This window comes from Triticum urartu, chromosome 7A (genome assembly GCF_056163025.1).
Source record: "Triticum urartu cultivar PI428250 chromosome 7A, HENAU_Tu73, whole genome shotgun sequence".
Lineage (NCBI taxonomy): Eukaryota > Viridiplantae > Streptophyta > Magnoliopsida > Poales > Poaceae > Triticum > Triticum urartu.
The window spans coordinates 509,064,771-509,077,086 of record NC_141879.1 but is presented as its reverse complement, the minus strand read 5'-3'; the positions used below and the strand labels follow the sequence as shown (position 1 = coordinate 509,077,086).

General features: G+C 43.1%; 1 long non-coding RNA gene across 1 annotated transcript; it reads left to right on the top strand.

The window, feature by feature from the left end:
- Positions 1-8,044: 8,044 nt before the first annotated feature.
- LOC147960183 (uncharacterized) lies at positions 8,045-11,652 on the top strand. The gene is made up of 2 exons (XR_015610790.1): positions 8,045-8,646; positions 11,344-11,652. It is a non-coding gene; the product is annotated as an uncharacterized LOC147960183 (long non-coding RNA).
- The last annotated feature ends 664 nt before the right edge of the window (positions 11,653-12,316 follow it).

The following is a 12,316-nucleotide window of genomic DNA, read 5'->3' as shown; positions in this document are numbered from 1 at the left end:
CCACCAACAAGCACCAATCCATGGCTTGCTCGAAACAACGAGTGTCTCCAACTAACAAGAGTCCTAGGGGGAGTTTTGTTTGCAATTATTTTGATTTAGTTTGCATAAAGCATGGGACTGGGCATCCCGGTGACCAGCCATTTTCTCGTGAGTGAGGAGCAGAGTCCACTCCTCTTGAGAATAACCCGCCTAACATGCAAGATACGGACAGCCCTAGTTGATACATGAGCTATTCGAGCATACAAAACAGGATATTTATTTGAAGGTTTAGAGTTTGGTACATACAAATTTACTTGGAACGGCAGGTAGATACCGTATATAGGTAGGTATGGTGGACTCATATGGAATAAGTTTGAGGTTTATGGAATTGGATGCACAAGCAGTATTCCCGCTTAGTACAAGTGAAGGCTAGCAAAAGACTGGAAAGCGACCAGCTAGAGAGCGACAATAGTCATGAACATGCATTAAAATTAATCAACACCTATCATTCAGAGGAGGATACCACGCTATCATACCACATCACAACCATTTTAATAGCATGTTGGCACGCAAGGTAAACCATTATAACTCATAGCTAATCAAGCATGGCACAAGAACTATGATCCCTAGTTGTCATTGCAAACATGTTTATTGATGACTCACAAGTATAGGGGATCTATCGTAGTCCTTTCAATAAGTAAGAGTGTCGAACCCAACGAGGAGCAGAAGGAAATGATAAGCGGTTTTCAGCAACGTATTCTCTGCAAGTACTGGAATAAGTGGTAACGGATAGTTTTGTGATAATATAGGTTGTAACGAGCAACAAGTAACAAAAGTAAATAAAGTGCAGCAAGGTGGCCCAATCCTTTTGTAGCAAAGGACAAGCCGAAACAAACTCTTATAATAGGAAAAGCACTCCCGAGGACACATGGGAATATCGTCAAGCTAGTTTTCATCATGTTCATATGATTCGCGTTCGATACTTTGATAATTTGATATGTGGGTGGACCGGTGCTTGGGAGCTGTTCTTACTTGAACAAGCATCCCACTTATGATTAACCTCTATTGCAAGCATCCGCAACTACAACAAAAGTATTAAGGTAAACCTAACCATAGCATGAAACATATGGATCCAAATCAGCCCCTTACGAAGCAACGCATAAACTAGGGTTTAAGCTTCTGTCACTCTAGCAACCCATCATCTACTTATTACTTCCCAATGCCTTCCTCTGGGCCCAAATAATGGTGAAGTGTTATGTAGTCGACATTCACATAACACCACTAGAGGCTAGACAACATACATCTTATCAAAATATCAAACGAATACCAAATTCACATGACTACTCATAGCAAGACTTCTCCCTTGTCCTCAGGAACGAACGTAATTACTCACAAAGCATATTCATGTTCATAATCAGAGGGGTAATAATATGCATATAGGATCTGAACATATGATCTTCCACCAAATAAACCAACTAGCATCAACTACAAGGAGTAATCAACACTACTAGCAACCTACTAGCACCAATCCCGGACTTTGAGACAAGAATTTGATACAAGAGATGAACTAGGGTTTGGAGATGAGATGGTGCTGGTGAGGATGTTGATGGAGATTGCCCTCTCCCGGTGAGAGGAGCGTTGGTGATGACGATGGTGATGATTTCCCCCTCCCGGAGGGAAGTATCCCCGGCAGAACAGCTCTGTCGGAGCTCTAGATTGGATCCGCCAAGGTTCCGCCTTGTGGCGGCTGAGTCTCGTCCCAAAAAGTTCCTTCCTATTTTTTCTCATCGAAAGACCTCATATAGGAGAAGATGGGTATCGGAGAGCCACCAGGGGGCCCACGAGGTAGGGGGCGCACCCTAGGGGGGCGCCCCCACCCTCGTGAGCAGGGTGTGGGCCCCCTGGCCTTCATCTTTTGCGTGTATTTTTCTTTATTTCTTTTAAGACGTTCCGTAGAGTTTCAGGACTTTTGGAGTTGCGCAGAATAGGTCTCTAATATTTGCTCCTTTTTCAGACCAGAATTCCAGCTGCCAGCATTCTCCCTCTTTATATAAACCTTGTAAAATAATAGAGAATAGCCATAAGTATTGTGACATAAAGTGAAATAACAGTCCATAATGCGATAAATATCAATATAAAAGCATGATGCAAAATGTACGTATCAACTCCCCCAAGCTTAGACCTCGCTTGTCCCCAAGTGAAAAGCCGATAACAATAAATATGTCCTCATGTTTAGAGGTAGAGGCGTCGATAAAAATAAAATACGGACATGAAGGCATCATGATTATTCTCATAACAGCAACATATATAGATTTTGTCATATGATTACTTATGTTCAAGTGATGATCTATTCACAATGCAAAAGTATAAATCATAAACCTTATTGGGCTCCGACAAACTATAATCTCAGTCATGAAGCAATTGCAATTTATCATAACATCGGAAAGAGTCTATGTCAGAGCTAAAAAGCAAGTCCACATACTCAACTATCATTTAGTCCTCCATAATTGCTAACACTCACGCGATACTTGTGGTTACGGAGTTTTAATCGGACACAGAGAAAGACAGGGGCTTATAGTTTTGCCCCACAACCTTTTACCTCAAGGGTAATGTCAACAATAATGGTTCATGCTCCCCTACATCCAATTAGATATATATATATCATGTTCTTTCCAACATGTTGAGCTTGCCAAAGGATAAAATGAAAAATAAAAGGTGAAGATCACCATGACTCTTGCATAAGGTAGAAGATAATAATAAAGGATAGGCCCTTCGCAGAGGGAAGCAGAGGTTGCCATGCGCTTTTATGGTTGGATATATAAAATCTCAATGTGAAAGAACGTCACTTTATATTGCCCCTTGTGATATGAACCTTTATTATGCAGTCCATCGCTTTTATTACTTCCACATCACAAGACCGTATAAAGCTTATTTCTCCCACACCAATCAATCATACATATTTAGAGCAATTTTTATTGCTTTGCACCGATGACTACTTACTTGAAGGATCTTACTCAATCCATAGGTAGATATGGTGGACTCTCATGGCAAAACTGGTTTAAGGATATTTGGAAGCACAAGTAGTATTTCTACTTGGTGCTGAGAATTTGGCTAGCATGAGGGGGAAAGGCGAGCTCAACAAGTTAGAGGATCCATGACAACATACTTTATCTCAGATATAAGAAAGACATGACTCATTACGTCGTCTTCCTTGTCCAACATCAACTCTTTAGCATGTCATATTTTAATGAGTGCTCCCAATCATAAAAGATGTCAATGATAATATATCTATATGTGAAACCTCTCTTTCTTTATTACTTCCTATTAATTGCAACAATGACCAAAGCTATGTCTGCCAACTCCCAACAACTTTTAATCATCATACTCTTTCTATGTGAAGTCATTACTCTCAATAAGATCAATATGAACTTTTTGTTTCTTTTTATTCTTTTTTCTCTTTTCTTTTATTCACCCAAGATCATGGCAAAATAATCAAGCCCTTGACTCAACACTAATCTTTATTATATATAGCTCACGGACTCGATTACATAGAGAGATCATAAAGCAAAACTCAAAACTAGATCATGCCATAAACTTTATTCTACTAGATCAAGATACTACTAATAGGATTGAACTAAGAAAAATGGTAAAGATAAGAGTTGTGATTGTGATACGATACCGGGGCACCTCCCCCAAGCTTGGCAGTTGCCAAGGGGAGTGCCCATACCCATGTGATCATGTCTCCTTGGTTGGTGAAGAAGGTGGAGGTGACGGATAATCGCACATCGAGCGTAAGAGGTCCTCCAGCTTGCGAATAATGCCCTTGAGTGCGACAATATGCTCCTTCAACAAAATATTTTCTTGTGTGAGATACTTGTTTTAAACACGAGCTAACTCAATCATCTTGAAAGCTTCAATCTCAGTTGGGGTAAGAAGGTTATGATCAATTTGAAGGGTGTCTTCTGCTGCTGGAGCTTGATCCTCCGTGGCCTTCTTGATCCTTTCATCCTTGTTGACCTTCGTGGGTTCCTCCCTCTTGAGATCTATTTTCATTAGCCAAGCATCGTTGTCACCATTGTTGGAGGAGGGAGACGACATGATGCCTAGCCTGGAAAACCCTGACAGAAAACAGCTCGAAACAAGAACAGAGGAGGTTTGCGTGATACGGGAGTCAAAACCTTCGGGAGAATATATAATGATTTTTTACCGACCAAAATACGTAATGTGCAAGAAAACGGAGTCCGGAAAGCACTCGAGGTGCTCACGAGGTAGGGGGGCGCGCCCACCACCCTCGTGGGGCCCTCGTGTCCTTCTCGGACTGCTACTTATTTTTTTATTTTTCTAAATATTCTAAAACGGAGAAATATTGCCTTAAAAACTGTTTTGGGGTCGGTTTACTTACCGTATCACATACCTATTCCTTTTCGGAGTCTGAAACGTTCCGGAAAGTGTCCCTTATGTATTCCTCCGGGGTTACGGTTTCAATAATATTGCTTTCAACATTTATGGGATTACCTAAGATATAATGTTTAATTATTTGACCGTTTACCACCTTCGGATTTGTGCCTTCGAAGTTGTTGATTTTTATGGCACCGGAACGATAGACCTCTTCGATAACATAGGGGCCTTCCCATTTAGAGAGAAGTTTTCCTGCAAAAAATCTTAAACGAGAGTTGTATAGCAATACATAATCACCTACATTAAACTCACGCTTTTGTATCCTTTTGTCATGCCATCTTTTAACTTTTTCTTTAAACAACTTGGCATTTTCATAAGCTTGGGTTCTCCATTCATCAAGTGAGATAATATCAAATAACCTCTTTTCACCGGCAAGTTTAAGATCATAGTTAAGCTCTTTAATAGCCCAATATGCCTTATGTTCTAGTTCGAGAGGTAAGTGACATGCTTTTCCATAGACCATTTTATACGGAGACATACCCATAGGATTTTTGTATGCAGTTCTATAAGCCCATAATGCATCATCAAGTTTCTTAGACCAATTCTTTCTAGACCTATTAACAGTCTTTTGCAAAATAAATTTGAGCTCTCTATTGCTCAGCTCTACTTGACCACTAGACTGAGGGTGATAAGGAGATGCAATTCTATGATTAACATCATATTTAGCAAGCATTTTATGGAAAGCACCATGAATAAAGTGTGAACCACCATCAGTCATTACATATCTAGGGACTCAAACCTCGGGAAAATAACTTCTTTAAGCATTTTAATAGAAGTTTTATGATCAGCACTACTAGTTGGAATAGCTTCTACCCACTTAGTAACGTAATCAACAGCAACTAGAATATGTGTGTATCCATTAGAGGCAGGAAAAGGTCCCATATAATCAAAGCCCCAAACATCAAACGGTTCAATAACAAGAGAATAATTCATAGGCATTTCTTGACATCTACTAATATTACCAATTCTTTGATATTCATCACAAGACAAGACAAACTTACGGGCATCCTTGAAGAGAGTAGGCCAATAGAAACCAGATTGCAATACCTTATGTGCAGTTCTATCTCTAGCGTGGTGTCCTCCATAAGACTCGGAATGACACTTGCGTAGGATCTATTCCTGTTCATGCTCAGGTACACAACGTCTAATAACACCATCTACCCCTTCTTTATAAAGATGTTGGTCATCCCAAAAGTAATGTCTTAAATCATAGAAAAACTTTTTCTTTTGTTGGTATGTGAAGCTAGGTGGTATAAACTTAGCAACAATATAATTAGCATAATCAGCATACCATGGAGTACTACGAGAAGTACTTATAACATTTAATTGTTCATCAGGAAAGCTATCATTAATAGGTGGTGGGTCATCAAGAATATTTTCTAACCTAGACAGGTTGTCTACAACGGGGTTCTCAGCTCCCTTTCTATCAACAATGAGCAAATCAAATTCTTGTAGCAAGAGAACCCATCTAATAAGTCTAGGTTTAGCATCTTTCTTTTCCATAAGATATTTAATAGCAGCATGATCAGTTTGAATAGTTACTTTAGAATCAACAATATAAGATCTGAACTTATCACAAGCAAATAAAACTGCTAAGAGTTCTTTTTTAGTAGTAGCATAATTTCTTTGAGCATTGTCTAGAGTCTTACTAGCATAATGAATAACATTTAATTTCTTATCAACTCTTTTCCCTAGAACAGCACCTACAGCATAATCACTAGCATCACACATAATTTCAAAGGGTAGGTTCCAATCAGGTGGCTGAACAACAGGTGCAGAGACTAATGCTTTCTTAAGTACTTCAAATGCTTCTACACAATCATCATCAAAGACAAATGGTATATCTTTTTGCAATAAATTAGTCAGAGGCCGAGAAATTTTTGAGAAGTCCTTAATGAACCTCCTATAAAATCCAGCGTGACCAAGGAAACTTCTTATACCTTTGATGTCCTTGGGACATGGCATCTTTTCAATAGCATCAACCTTGGCTTTATCAACTTCAATACATCTTTCAGAAACTTTGTGCCCCAAGACAATACATTCATTAACCATAAAGTGGAACTTTTCCCAATTCAAGACAAGATTAGTTTCTTCACATCTCTGCAAAACTCGATCAAGATTGCTCAAGCAATCATCAAATGAGGAACCATAGACGGAAAAGTCGTCCATGAAAACCTCACAAATCTTTTCACAAAAGTTAGAGAATATAGCCATCATGCATCTTTGAAAGGTAGCAGGTGCATTACATAAACCAAAAGGCATACGTCTATAAGCAAAAGTACCAAAAGGGCATGTAAAAGTAGTCTTTGATTGATCTCTAGCTGACATAGGTATTTGAGAGAAACCAGAATAACCATCTAGAAAGCAATAGTGTGTATGTTTGCATAATCTTTCTAGCATTTGATCAATAAAAGGTAAAGGGTAATGATCTTTCTTAGTAGCTTTATTTAATTTGTGGAAATCAATTACCATCCTATAACCTGTGATAATTCTTTGTGGAATCAATTCATCTTTATCATTAGGAACAACAGTAATACCTCCCTTCTTAGGGACACAATGGACAGGACTTAGCCACTCACTATCAGCAACGGGATAGATTATACCTGCCTCCAGAAGCTTTAGTATTTCTTTTCTTACCACTTCTTTCATTTTAGGATTCAGACGTCGTTGAGGATCACGAACTGGTTTGGCATCTGCTTCCAAATTTATTTTATGTTGACATAGAGTGGGACTAATGCCCTTAAGATCATCAAGAGTATATCCAATAGCAGCAAGGTGCCTCTTCAGAGTTTTCAATAATCTTTCTTCTTCATGCTCTGAAAGGTTAGCACTAATAATAACAGGATATATCTTCTTTTCATCAAGATAAGCATATTTAAGATTATCAAGCAAAGGTTTAAGCTCAAACACGGGATCACCCTTGGGTGGAGGAGGATCCCCTAAAATTTCAACATGCAAGTTGTGATGCAGAATAGGTTCATGTTTAAAGAATACTTCATCTATTTCCCTTCTTTCTTTCCTGAACATATCATTTTCATGGTCTAGCAGATAATGTTCTAAAGGATCTGTAACACCCCGAGAATCATGCTACAGTAATCTCCCCCTGATGGTTGCCATGTCACCATGTTTACCTTGCCAAATTTCCACTTGATTAAAATTCAAGTCAAATTCAAATTTGTATTGCAAGTCAAATATTTTACATCTTCAAAAATGCAAACAAAATAGTTCATAGTTTTGCAGATAATTCCTAATTGATTATGTTGGGGAAAACAACATCACCTAAACTCCCAAAATGCCCCTAGGATTTAAAACAGTGCCCAAAATAGCCCCGTTAATCTAATTTTCATTTATATAAGAACAAGATCATCTTGCCTCCAAACTTTTGTAGCAGTAGTACATAATGCCTAGTAGTTGTTTCAACAAGTTGCTTATTTTAAAAAAATTCGTTTTGGTGATCAAGTATTTTGCAACAGAAGTGAAAAGGCAAAACAGTAAAGATAAAAGAAAATATAACGCCCCCCTCCTTTTTGCACCTGGCCCAACTTGCATTATATCAGGCCTGACCCACCGCCCCGGCCTTTCCCTCACCTCTCGACATGAGGCAGAGGCCATGGCGCTGTCCGTCCACGCGCGACCGTCCATGCGTGGATCTCGCCCGTGTCAACCATCTGTCGGTGCCCCGAGACGGATAAGAGCATCCTCGACCCCCCTGCTAACCCTAGTGCCCCTTTTTCCTCTCTCCCGAGCTCAGCGTCGTCGCGCCGACACCGTTCACCGTGGCCACCGAGATCCTCTCGCAACGCTATCAATTCCAGAAGGTCCGCCGTGCTCCACCTCATCTCTCTGTGGAAGAATGTGAGCCGGGAAGCCCTGGTTCGTCGCCAGCGTCATCGTCTTCAATCTTCGGAGCCGACCACTGCCGCCTTCGATTCGCCACAAACAAGGCATCCCCGTGCTTGCCGTCCACTCCAGGAGTCGTGCCTCCTCCGTCTACATCGAGTACGCCAACGGGTCGGCCGGGATCGCCACTGCATCGACGCCACGATCCTCTTCTTCAACCTTGGTCGCCGGCGCCATCGCCCAATTACTCTGCTCCGACCACTCCGGCCTTCCCCGAGCACGCCTACGGCTCCGCTGTGAGCTCCTCTCCGTCGACTCTGACCGTCTCTGCGCTTCTAAGCCCTCAACGGGCCTCCATGTGCCTCCACGGTGAGTACCGCGTCCCAAATTCCCCTTCTCCTCTTCTATTTGGACACCGTAGGCTGCCATAACCGTCGTGCCTGAACCCCTCCTGTGTAGTGTGTACGCGTACGTGCGGCTGCTGCTCGTGCGCTGCGGCTGTACGCGCGCGCCCGCGTGTAGCTTCGCCGCGGCCTGCTGCTGCCGCGATGACCGCCGCGGCCCGTTGCTCCTCCCGTACTACTGCCGACGCCCGCGTGCACTGCCGCCCTGGTCGTGACCGCTCGCCGCTGCCTACCGCGCCTCACTGCTCGCGTGTCGCCGCTCGCCGCACCGGGCCGAACCCCGCGTGCGCCTACCCACGCTCTTGCCGCGCCCCGTCTCTGCTTGCGCCCGTGCGTGGCCTCACCATCGCCTGCTGCTGCTCGCAGAGCTGCTGCCTGTTGATGCACCTGCTACTGCATCCTACAGTTCCTACTACTACCGCTGCTTTCTATACTCTGTACTTCTAGCTACTGTAGCTACTAGCTAGCTTTTCTAATTTCACACCGTGTAACACCTGGACAGCCCCTAAACTCTGGCTAAACGACTACTAACAGGACTAAAACAATTATGGGGAGGTAGTACACTTGACATGGTCCAAATGTTTGCATTGGACCAAATCCATTTGATGCATGCATTAAATCCAATGAAAATCACAAAGTTCTATGTTCTGTTAATAGAAAAGCCGAAAACAGCTTTAATTTCATAGCTACTTCAGAGATGTTGATGATCAAGCAAATGCACACTAACAGAGATGAAAGTGCTACTATCTTGTAGATCACAGAAAAATGCTCAAAATTGATATAAGGCACAAAATCATAGGAGGTGCAGATCTATAGTTGTAGCCTTTTGAAAACAGCTAAAAGATGTTTAAAACTGGCGAATTCTCAGACTTAGCAGAATTTGAGGGATTTTCAGGATTTTGCTTAAAGCTTTGAAAATTAATAGAAAATAATCCGTAACTCGGATGAAAAAGTTTTATACATGAAAGTTGCTCAGAACGACGAGACGAATCCGGATACGCAACCCGTTCGTCTGCCACACATCCCTAGCATACCAAACACACAACTTTCCCCCTCCGGTTCATCTGTCCGAAAACGCGAAACAGGGGGAATACTTTCCCGGATGTTTTCCCCCTTCACCGGTACCACCTCATACCGCGTTAGGGCACACCTAGCATCTCGCTTTTTCATGTCATGCATCGTCATGCATTTGTTTGCATTATATTTATTGTCTCTTCCCCTCTTCTCTCGCTAGACATCGAGACCGACGCCGCTGCTACCCAGTACGACTACGGTGTTGACGACCCCCCTCTCTCTTGCCAGAGCAACCAGGCAAGCCCCCCCCCCTTGATCACCAGATATCGCCTACTCTCTTTCTATTGCTTGCATTAGAGTAGTGTAGCATGTTACTGCTTTCCGTTAATCCTATTCCGATGCATAGCTTGTCATTATTGCTCCAGCTATTGATACCTTACCTGCAATCCTAAATGTTTAGTATAGGATGCTAGTTTACCATCAGTGGCCCTACATTCTTGTCTGTCTGCCATGCTATACTATCGGGCCGTGATCACTTGGGAGGTGGTCACGGGTATATACTTATACATAATATATGATACTTGTGGTGATTAAAGTCGGGTCGGCTCATAGGAGTACCCGCGAGTGATTCCGATGTTGGGGGCTGAAGGGGCAGGTGGCTCCATCCCGGTAGAGGTGGGCCTGAGTTCCCGAAGGCCCCCGACTGTTACTTTGTGGCGGAGCCACAGGGCAGGTTGAGACCACCTAGGAGAGAGGTGGGCCTGGCCCTGGTCGGCGTCCGTGGTTATTTTTAGAATAACACGCTTAACAAGATCTTGGTATTTGATCTGAGTCTGGCTACTGGCCTATACGCACTAACCATCTACGCGGGGACAGTTATGGGCACTCGACGTCGTGATATCAGCCGAAGCCTTTGTGACGTCAGCGACTAAGCGGCGCACGCCGGGTTGGACCGCGTAACGCAACTTCCTTTGTAATGGAGGTTGCTAGGTCTGCTCACCGGCCGCGTACGCAACGTGTAGGTGTGCAATGGGCGATGGGCCCAGACCCCTGCGCCATAGGATTTAGACCGGCGTGCTGACCTCTCTATTGTGCCTAGGTAGGGTTGCGATGTGTTGATCTTCCGAGGCCGGGCATGACCCAAGAAAGTGTGTCCGGCCAAATGGGATCGAGCGTGTTGGGTTATGTGGTGCACCCCTGCAGGGAAGTTAATCTATTTGAATAGCCGTGATCTTCGGTAACATGACGACTTGGAGTTGTACCTTGACCTTATGACAACTAGAACCGGATACTTAATAAAACACACCCTTCCAAGTGCCAGATACAACCGGTGGTCGCTCTCTCACACGGCGACAAGGAGAGGATCGCCGGTTAGGATTATGCTATGCGATGCTACTTGGTTAACTTACCTTCTACTCTCTTCTTCTGCTGCAAGATGGAGGTTACCAGAAGCGTAGTCTTCGATAGGACTAATTATCCCCCTCTTATTCCGGCATTCTGCAGTTCAGTCCACATATGATACCCTTATTCCATTTGATACCAATGCATACATATGTAGTGTAGCTCCTTGCTTGCGAGTACTTTGGATGAGTACTCATGGTTGCTTTGCTCCCTCTTTTCCCCTTATATACTCGATTGCTGCGACCAGACGTTGGAGCCCAGGAGCCTGACGCCACCGTCGACGACGACTACTACTACACTGGAGGTGCCTACTACTACATGCAGCCCGCTGACGACGACCAGGAGTAGTTTAGGTGGATCCCAGGCAGGAGGCCTACGCCTCTTTCGATCTATATCTCAGTTTGTGCTAGCCTTCTTAAGGCAAACTTGTTTAACTTATGTCTGTACTCAGATATTGTTGCTTCCGCTGACTCGTCTATGATCGAGCTCTTGTATTCGAGCCCTCGAGGCCCCTGGCTTGTAATATGATGCTTGTATGACTTATTTTATTTGTAGAGTTGTGTTGTGATATATTCCCGTGAGTCCCTGATCTTGATCATACACATTTGCATGTATGATTAGTGTATGATTAAATCGGGGGCGTCACAAGTTGGTATCAGAGCCGACTGCCTGTAGGAATCCCCCTTCCACACTCCTTGGACGAAGTTGAGTCTAGACATTACAAAAAACTTTTACTAACATGGCTGTGTGCCTTACGGGCCCACGTCGCCATATGGGTGGTATTAGGATCTTTTACTCCTCGATCCTTACCCTGGGACTCTGATCTCTCTTCTATTCGGGTTAAATGATTTTGCTAAAATCTAACTCTAGGTTCTCATTACCACTTCCTGCCGGAGAACCCTTTCATTACGGATGGTCGTCTGCTTCAATAGAAGATTCTGACAATACTCTCCGATATTTTCTCGAGACCTTGTGCCTGTTGCTTTTGCAATTCCCTACCACCGAAAAATCCCTATGGATAAATACTTACACCTGTCGTTCTTACTTTTATTCCCAGTTGGTCTTGTTATTACAAGATACCCCGTAATACTCGTCGTTGTTTCGATAATCCTTTGGGCTTACTGCCTTGTTGTTCTTTGTCACCTGAATACCCCTACGGATAATTCTCGCACTTATCGAGTATCCGCTCATCCCCCAGTTGTTCATGTGTTTCACAATGG